General features: G+C 50.0%; 1 long non-coding RNA gene across 1 annotated transcript; it reads left to right on the forward strand.

Moving 5' to 3' along the window:
- The first annotated feature begins 2512 nt into the window (after positions 1-2512).
- LOC125163052 (uncharacterized) lies at positions 2513-5116 on the forward strand. Its single transcript, XR_007151261.1, has 2 exons — positions 2513-3429; positions 3799-5116. It is a non-coding gene; the product is annotated as an uncharacterized LOC125163052 (long non-coding RNA).
- The last annotated feature ends 2760 nt before the right edge of the window (positions 5117-7876 follow it).

Consider the following 7876-nt stretch of genomic DNA (forward strand, 5'->3'; position numbering starts at 1 on the left):
TCATAGTTTCCATCCAAGGCTAGGGCAGTGGTTATGCCGTGAGCCTTATCAACCCATAGATCTGGGTTCGAATCTGGTCTGGGTGGTGTTGTGTCAGTAACTTGACTTCTCTCCGTTCCGTCTACAAAATGGAGATTCTAATGTTTACTTCTCAGTGTCAGTGGAGGGACTGAGTGAGACGTTTATAGAGAGTGCTGAACACGGTGCCTGACGCACAGAGTGCATTAACATCAGTAGCCTCCCAGCCTAGCCCGGTCAGAGGTCAGCAGATGACGGGTTGGGAGGAAATATGGCTGTCCTTCGGTGTGGCTGCCCCCAGGCCGGGGTGAGGACCGTATTCCAAGCTCTGAGTGATGCCCGTCGTTTATGATGCCAACCTCTGAATAGATCATTCCTTATTTCCCAGAGGGGGGTGATTTACGCCCAAGCTTACAGATGCAGAAAAGGAGTGAGAAGGTGAGCTGAATTGACCTGTAAACCAAAATTCACATACAAGTAATATGAAGAATAAACAAGCATTTAAAAAATGTTCACTCTTCTTCTTTTTTTAATGTTTGTTTTTATTTTTGACAGACAGCACAAGCAGGGGAAGGGGGAGGGGCAGAGAGAGATTGGGGACAGAGGATCTGCAGTGGGGTCTGACCGAAGAGAGCCCGATGCGGGGCTCGAACCCGCAAACTGCCGAGATCGTGACCTGAGCCCGAGTCAGAAGCTCAACCGACTGAGCCACCCCGGCGCCCCCAAAAATGTTCATTCTTAATTCTGTCCAAGGGAATTACAATAACTTACATCAATCACCTAAGGAAAAAAAAATTATGCAATGATGCCCGATTCTAGTGAGGTTGGGTTGAAAAATCATATACACAAACACTGCTTGTGACCATCCAAATTCTTACAAACTTCGGGGACGATGTGACAATTTATTGTCGCACCCTGGTATTTATCCCGAGAAAAGAATGTTGAAGGAAGGAATAGGCGTAAGCAGAGATGTTTGCTGCATCAGTGTCTGTCGGGGCAAGCACCTGGGTAACCCTCAGAGGATCATTTACAGGGGACTGGTAGGTGAAGCGGGGACATCAATGGACTTGTCAACAGTGTCACTGATGGAGGTCTCGTTGAAACATGCAAGATGTTTATTACACAATTACCAGGAAAGTAAAATGTGACCTGGAATTTACTCTGCGAAAGCAAGAGTGTCACGTTTGGGTAAATGTGAGCCAGGTCAGGGAGGCAAAAAGAAAGAGTCGTTGTGGCGGGGGTGGGGGAGGGGCTGTGGGTGGCTTCGGATGTTGTTGTTGAATTGAGTCACTATTTCTGGGGCACACTATAAGTGGCCGGGAGCAGTCCCCTCACCCTGGGATTTCATACCCAGATTCCTTCCTGCCAAGCTGCCCAGCCTCTCTCTGGCTTTCCGGCAGCCAGATCACCCCAGCAGGCCAATACCGCTTCCGTGCTAGCCTCAAGGTGCAAACACACGTAATGGCCTCTTGTCTGGCCTCCGAAAGAGGACTGGTCTTCACCAGGGACTTCCAGGAAGCCAAAGCACTCCAATCTGGACTGGAAGCTTCTCCCTTGAGGTGCTTTCTGGCACTGGTCAGCAGGGGCTGGTCTTGCAAAATGGCTCCTGAGAGCACTTTCCATAGAGGCAGAGAGCCCTGCACGGGAGGGAGGCTGCGTGAGTCCTAATGGGGCTGATGGGAGTCCCATTAAGTTAGGGACTTTCACCGCCCAAGAAGCACACGTGGGAGTCATGCACTTTTGCCCACAGGACCATTTCGAACTTTAGACAAAGCGAAGTCATGGATGAAACCATTTCTATCCGGACGGAACTCCAGAGGGACCCTCAGAGCGGGAAGGAAAGTGCTCAGCTCCCCAGCAGCCTTCTTCCCAGGATCCTCTTTGGTCTGGCTGATGCCCATCGGTGTCGGATGCAGGCCCTGCCCCCTGCTGCCACAGGTCTCTGTCACAGACGGCCTCTGCCTGTGCCCAGCTGCAGAGGACAGGCATCCATTCCCAGTCAACCCCAACCCTGCCCCAAATCCTGGTCTTCCAACCTGCATGACCAAGTAGCTGGAGACTGATTTGCCTTCATTGCCTGCCTGCCTGCCTGCCTTCCTTCTTCCTTCTTCCTTCCTTCCTTCCTTCCTGCCTGCCTGCCTGCCTGCCTTCTTCTTTCCTCCTTCCTTCCTTCCTGCCTGCCTGCCTTCCTGCCTTCCTGCCTGCCTGCCTGCCTTCTTCCTTCCTCCTGCCTGCCCTTCTTGCCTGCCTTCCTGCCTGCCTGCCTTCCTTCCGCCTTCCTTCCTTCTTCCTTCCTTCCTTCTTCCTTCCTTCTTCCTTCCTTCCCTCCTTCCTCCCTCTCTCTTCCCCCTTCCTTCCTTCCTTCCTTCCTCTCTTTCTCCTTCCTTCCTTCCTTCCTTCCTTCCTTCCCTCCTTCCTCCCTCTCTCTTCCTCCTTCCTTCCTTCCTTCCTCTCTTTCTCCTTCCTTCCTTCCTTCCTTCCTTCCTTCCTTCCTTCCCTCCTTCCTCCCTCTCTCTTCCCCCTTCCTTCCTTCCTTCCTTCCTTCCATTTATTATGTTTTTCAACCATTAAGTACCACCTATTCTATGCCAGGCATTATTCTAGGCCCTGAGGTTATGACAAGACAGCAGTGGCCCTGGGTATGAATAATAAACAAGTGAATAATAAAAAGCTAACAAGTTCTAGAAAAGAAGCCCACTGAGTGTTGTTTTCTGTTGGAGGACAATAGCTGGGAGCAAGTAGGGCAGATCTTCATTGCCTCGAGTGGCCATTGGAGGCCTTTCTGAGGAGAGGGGAGAAAAAGCCAGCGATACGAGAAGCAGGCAAAGCATCCTCGAGGCAGGGGTAACAGCTGAGCACAGGCCTCGGGTGGGGGCTGCGTGTGCTCTAGACATCCCGCCGGGCCCCCTCACCCTCCTTCGTTTTCTGTCCGTCTGCCTCGCCTTCCCAGTCTCGCCGATGACTTGATTTCTGTCCCGTTTTGGCTCCTGGCTCACTTCGTCTGAGCCTGGCCTGTGTCTTCCTGACTCTTGTCTTCCCCCACCCAAGTGGCTCAGGGCCCCCGAGTCGGCACTGCCCTTTCTCAGCCGTCGTCTCCCGTCCTGAGTGCCGGTGCCGTCTCTCTCCCTTTCTCGCTCTGTCTCCACTGACTTCAGCTCCGTCTATCTCCCCTGTCCCACTCCCCTGCCACGTCTCTCCTGTTCCAGAGCAGAGGCCACCGCGAAGCCCGTCTGACTGATATTGCTACTGACAGCTTAAAGCCCCGAAATCTTCCCACAGGGCATCTCTGGGAGGTGTTAAGCTGGCAGTGTTTTGTCTGCACCCGGAGAAAGACAGGGGTTTTTAAACAAATATATACATTCTCCAAAATCCCAGCGATTGTATTTCTCCATTGATCCGTTATGACGTTGAGTAAGTATAAAGCTTCCCTGGTGCCTGCGGGGGGATTACAGAATGAGCAGGCTGTGCTGGGGAAGGAGAGGGAGGGCAGCGGAAATTGTCCCAGTGGGGGCCGGGGCTCGGCCTGGGCTCTGAGGACCTGACAAAGGGGCTAATTTGTGGAAGGGAGAGAGATTACTTCTTGCCGGGGGAGTCACAGGAAGCCTGGTGATGCCCGAGTATCACCCCTTCAGTAGAGCCTTGCTGCTGACTGCCTCTCCAGCCCCACGGGGTGGGGGGGGGGGGGTGACAGACAGCTAGCTCGCCTCTCTGTTTCCACTTGGCTGTGTTGGGATATCTAGCACAGCGCAGGGAACTCTGACAGGCCTTTATCTGCCACAGATTCCTCTTCCCCATTGGACCGTGAACTTGGTAGAAACAGCGACCCAGAGGAGCTCCGGGTCCCCAGCGGCCGTCCCCCCAGCCCGTATCCCGTCTGGCAGGGCCAGTTTCCAGTGAAACGCTCATTCGGGGGTCTCTGCAGGGAACACATGGCAGATGGCATTTAGTGGACTTTGGGAAAACGCCTCAGTTTCCCCATCTCTGAAATAAAGGGGTCAGTGAACCGTGCAGTCAGAGTACTTGGTACACGGTGAAAATGCTCAGTAATGTGAGCTCCTGTGACTCTTAGGACCATCACCTTTGTATCACTGCCATCAGGGACACCGTCACCCTCTCCAGGCCTGGGCGACATGCAGATGATTGGCCACAGAATCCTCGTGCTGCGTTATGAAAGGATAGAAGACGGTGATTTTGGGTGCAAAAGGCTAGTCGTGACCTGTGTGAGCTCTTTCTTTCTTTCTTTCTTTCTTTCTAAATTCTCCCAACTATGTTCTTTTACACCCTGTGTCCCTGCCGTGAGATATTTGAAGATTTCGGGGACCAGAGCTTGGTCGCATCAGAGTGTTAACTCTTCTCTTTTCTCTCTGTGTGTCTGCTCTCTCTGGAAAGATCTTTCTGTGGTGAGGCTTCTCCCCTACCTCCAGGTTGGCTCAGTGCCTGATTCCAGGCCCTCACAGGCCTTGGACCGAGCTAGGCAACCCCCTTCAAGTTTCCCTACCTGCTGAGTCCCTGCTCTGTCTGCCCATTTGAGCAGTGTTTTGGAGGTGCTCAATTTATTTTATTCCAGAACTTTTTACCACTTCTCTGTGAGTCTTAGCGTCCCCAAGGATAGAATGGGAGTATCTTATAGCTTGAATGTCAAAATGAAGTGAGATGGTGACTGAGATACACTGTGTCCCAACAGTCAGCAAATCTCAGTGCTCTGTCCTCACCTGAGTGTGAACTCTCCAAGGGCAAAAGCTCTCAGATTCATCTTCAGAGATCTACAACTGGGACGTCCAATATGGTAGCTGTGGACCACGTGTGGCTGTTGAGCACTTGAACTGTGGCTAGTCCGGCCGAGCTGAGCTGCAGGTATGAAATGCACGCTGGGTTTTGAAAGCCTAGGATGAAAAGAAAGATGTCAAATAACTGGTGAATGTTTTTATCTTGACGACATGTTGAAATGATCATACGTTGGATATACGGAGTTAAAATAAAATGGATGACGATGTCAGTAAATAGGATTTATATTTTGTATGAAAATAAATATGTGACGTATGTTAAAAGACTTACACCATTCCATAACAACAATAATTATTAAAGAATGTAATTATTACATAAATTGACTTCATTGGTTCTTTTAACTTTATTTTTTATTATTTTTTATTTTATTTTACTGAGAGACAGAGAGAGAGAGGGGGGGGGGTATGTAAGTATGCAAGAAGGGGAGAATGGGAAGTTGGAGAGACAGAGAGAATCCTAAGCAGAATCTACACTTAGCACAGAGCCCAAAGTGGGGGCTCAATCCCATGACCCAGGGTTTATGACCGGAGCCGAAATCAAGAGTCAGACACTCAACTGATTGAGCCACCCAGGTGCCCCCTCTTTTTTTATTTTTTAATGTGGCTGTTAGAAAATTTAAAATCCTTTATGTGGCTCACTTTATAGTTCTGTGGGACAGTGCTGCCTTAGGACATAGAGAAGAGTCTTTGTAGCACAGAAAAACAATACACGTGGACGGCGTGGACACGTGGAGGGGTAAGTGGAGGAATAATAAATGCGTGACGGATACATGAATAGATGAACAAGTTAACAAGTCGCTAATAAATGGATAAATGAACAAACAGATGGGCATAGATGAATGGGTAGGGGAATGAATGAATGAATGGAACGGTGGGTGGACAGAGGGACGGAAGGAATGATGAATGTATGTGATGATGGAACGGAAGAAGGGCTAGAAACAACAACAAAAAAAGGATAGATCAGCAGATGAGTCAATGACTGAAAAGATTAAATAAGTAGGTGCTTAAGTACAAAAATAAATACATACGTCCAGAAAGAATAGACGCCCGGTGAGCCCAGGGTTTGACTTTGATGAGAAGCCCTGCTCGTCTTGCTGGGCTCATGGAGTGTAAGCCTTTGACCAAGAAGAAAGGTTTACCCTTGCTCTTGGGGGATTTATTATTTTAATTGTTAGTCTTCATCAGAGGTTATTGGAATTTTTTTTCCCCCTCGGACAGTTTATCACTTGTAAATTATTTGTCACATCGTTGTAATTCTATCCAGATCCTTAACTTTCTAATCATGCATCTTTTATGGGGTCTCCTTTAAAGAAGCACTATAATTACGTGCCAAGGGTCCCAGTAAATTTTATCAGGCCATAAAATATTATACTTTAATTATTTGGAAGGGGAAGAAAGGCAAATGTTCCCTCTACAAGGCTGGCGATCAATGCTGCTGGGCTCGTGGTGGCACAGGTACATTCAGACGTCCTCGTCCTCCTGGACGTGTCCCTCCCAGGGCTGTGCTTCTTGCCCCAGCCGCGTCTGCACAGAGCAGTGGGGCCCCGTGGGCTCAAGCCTCTGTCGTGATTCTCGGGCGGATGCGGAGCCATCATGAACTCATTGCGTCCATCCTTGAAAGGGTCTCACTGTGCACAGCAGGCCCAGGAGGAGGTTGGGGGAGGGGGGAAGTTGTTCTTTCACTGTCTTCACACATGAGGAAACTTAGACCCAAAGAGCATTTGGAGATGGGACTCCAACTTTGCTCTCTTGACTCTGCAGTAGGTTTTTCTTCCCTCACCATGCCACACCCGCTCAAACCCGAAAATATATACACGCTCAGCAGGGGGGGGGTCGGGCTTTTTTTTTTTTTTTACTCTCCAGGTAATGTAGAAATGCTATGGCAGCAGAGATTTCCTCCAACATTTCAGTCATTGGAATAGATATTTTAACCAGGCCCCCACTGGGTGCTGGGCCCTGATACTAGAGTGAAGCTGTAAAAAAATACAGATAAGTCTCTGGGGCTCATGGTGTCTTTGAGGAGACAGGCATTAGTTAAGTCTTCCCACTGATCATGGAAATTGCATCTGTGGTAGGTGCTAACCAGAGGGGCTTTGAAAACTTAAAAAGAGAGTTTTTTTTTTTTTTTTAATGAGTGGGGAGGTCAGGAAAGGCCTTCCTGAGGAAACAAGTGATCTGATATCTGAAGGACAAGTAGATAAACAGACAAGGGAAAAGTATTCTAAGGAAGGGAAAGAGCATGTGCAAAGGGCCTGTGGTAGGAAGGCCTGGACAATAATCCAGGGTGGCCAGAGCAGAGTTACCAATGGGAGACTGTGAGGTAAGGCTGGAGAGGTATCAGGAACTGGGTCACACAAGGCCTAGTGGGTCATGTTATGAAGGCTTTAAGTTTTTATCCTAAAAGCATTGAAACTTCAGTAAAGGTTTAGGTGAGGGAAAAGAGATGTTTTATAAGGCAGTGCAGGCAAGGGAGGACTGGGCCCGGGAGAAGGGAGGGAGAGTGATCTTCTGCATGGATGGGTGTTGGGCAGGCGAGGGTTTGTCTGAGCACAAGGGCAAACTCAGGAAGAGGAGGAAGGCAGAGGGTGATGACTAATCCCCATTCATTCCCCTGGTCTTGGCTTTAGTGTCATTTCCTTGAGAAGACCTCCCCTGACCCCCAGTTGGGCCAGGTCCCCCACCCCCAAATGGTGGTCCCCACCCTCCACTTCCCCTTTCACAACACACAACACTATTACTGCCACGACTTACGTAATGGCCTCTTCCCCTCGTTGGAGGGGGGCCCCCTCCCTGAGGCAGGATTCGGAGTGTCTCCGTCACTCGCAGTGACCCCACTCCCAGCCCAGGACCTGGCTCCCAGCTGGCAAGCAATACACAGACCTGAGTGAGCGAGTGCGTGAACGGGCAGCCCAGAGAGAAGAATTGATGGGGGGCACGTTTCTTCCAGCCTCTTCACCACTACTGTCCCTCCCGGGCCCTCCCCCTTCTCCTCCCTTCCTTCCTTCCTTTTATTACCCTAAAGCTGGACTCCTCCAAAATCCCTGCCCAGGGGCTCTCAGCTGAAAGACGTGATG

The sequence above is a fragment of the Prionailurus viverrinus genome, chromosome A3 (assembly GCF_022837055.1).
Source record: "Prionailurus viverrinus isolate Anna chromosome A3, UM_Priviv_1.0, whole genome shotgun sequence".
NCBI lineage: Eukaryota > Metazoa > Chordata > Mammalia > Carnivora > Felidae > Prionailurus > Prionailurus viverrinus.